This window comes from Corvus brachyrhynchos, unplaced genomic scaffold, assembly GCF_000691975.1.
Source record: "Corvus brachyrhynchos isolate BGI_N302 unplaced genomic scaffold, ASM69197v1 scaffold283, whole genome shotgun sequence".
NCBI classification, from domain to species: Eukaryota; Metazoa; Chordata; class Aves; order Passeriformes; family Corvidae; genus Corvus; species Corvus brachyrhynchos.
Window position 1 is genome coordinate 2,366,073 of NW_008237409.1, and position 1,709 is coordinate 2,367,781.

The window sequence follows — 1,709 nt, forward strand, 5'->3', positions numbered from 1 at the left end:
TTCCGGGGGCTGCGGGCGGGGAAGGGGCTTTGAACCCCCCCAGTGACTGAGGACAGGTGCTGGGGCTGAGTTTCTCGACGACGGGAGAGGAGATGCTGCCTCTGTGACAATTTCCACTTGCAGGGGGGACTAGCAGGGTGGGAAAGTCTTCCCCTGGAGGAGGGACGTGTAGTGACTAAAGTTAGGCTTGCAGGATTATTTCCAAATAAACATCACTCAGGATGAGCAGCAATTTAATGGGCTCTATTTTTAGTGAGGGGGCGCAACGTGTGCCAGTGTGGGGGCTCCTCTGGCCCTTTTCTCTCTAATCCGACCACGCTGGATTTAGGCTAAGGTGGCTGGGACGATCACAGGGGGGAGAAGGTGACGATGCTGCAGGACGTGGTGGGGCAGCCTCACGATGGGCTCCTGCCGTCCTAGGGGGTCAGGGACAGCCCTGTCATCCATCCCGGCTTGCGGACCAGGCATTGGTGCCAGTGGGACATCCCCACTTACCCACTGAGCACAAAGCCACTCTTCACTGAGGAGGGGAATAGTGTTCTGTGGGTTCATGACAGTGACCCCGAGAAACAGTGCCCAAAGGCAGGGAGCAGGGCCTGGGCCCCCCAGCGCAGGAGCTGAGCTGCTCCACGTCTGCCCTTGCCATCCCCAGGCTCTGAGAAACCCTATTCAAGCAGCTCGATGAGCAGCTACCCATTAGTCACGCACTGTACTGGGATTTCTTTTCCTCAGCTATGAAAAGGCCATGAGAGGCCCTGCGGAGGCACATCCAGCACAGCACCCCCAAGGCTCTGCTGCTCTGCACCTGGCAAGACCTGGCTTGGCTGTGTCACTGCGGTCACAATCAAGTCACAAAGGTGAAGTGCTGGGTGCTCCGGTGACTTCATGAACTGGTGTTTAACCAGCAGGTAACACAAGTGCCGTGCCACCAGAGCTGCGAGGTCCTCAAACACCGAAGTTTTCGCTAGGTTTAGTGGTGAGTTCTGAATCTCTTCAGCTAAATGCACGAGGTGCTTGGCCAGACACTAAAAATAGCAGAGCTGCCCTGAGGGCTTCGTGGGCCTGGTGGACAAACCCTGGCCGACTTGGCCGCTGAGCTGCCGTGCAGCACAATAGTGCTGCTGGAAGGGCTCCATGGGCGGGTGTTTGTAAACAGGAACATGAACTCCTGCCAGAGCATCTCATGGCCCTGCAGAGGTCGAACGCTGCCACAGCTCTTGTCCCTGTGCAGCCCAGGGGGGCTTTGCAGCACCCCTTGGCCCTCATCTGGGCTGCCAGCCCTGCGTTCATCTGTTATCCCAGACAATCAAAGAATGGTTGGGAGGAATCCTCTTTTTCCAACCCCCTGCTGTGGGTAGGGACACTTTCTACGAGTCCAGGTTGCTCCAAGCCCCATCCAGCCTGGCCTTGGACACTGCCAGGGATGGAACAGCCACAGCTTCTCTGGGCACCCTCTGCCAGGGCCTCACCACCCTCACAGGGAACAATTTCCTAGCAACATATAATCTAAATCTCTCCTCTTTTAGTTTTAAACCATCTTCCTTGACCTGTCATCTGCCTGTGTAAAAAGTCGTTCTCCTTTTTTTATAAGTCCCTCTTAAGTACTGAAAGTTGCAGAAGGGCCGAGAATGATGCCATGGGGCTGGGCATGCCGTGGTGCCAGGATCCTGCCCCACATCAGGAGCTCCCCCAGCCCTGGGGAATCCCAG

At 56.6% G+C, this 1,709-nt stretch overlaps 1 long non-coding RNA gene across 2 annotated transcripts in view; it reads left to right on the top strand.

Annotated features, from left to right (window-relative positions):
• The first annotated feature begins 727 nt into the window (after positions 1 to 727).
• Positions 728 to 1,709, top strand: part of LOC108445901 — a 21,584-nt gene continuing 20,602 nt past the window's right edge. For both annotated transcript variants that reach the window (XR_001860924.1, XR_001860925.1), the window contains exon 1: positions 728 to 976. This is a non-coding gene — a long non-coding RNA (uncharacterized LOC108445901). The remainder of the gene's footprint in view (positions 977 to 1,709) is intronic.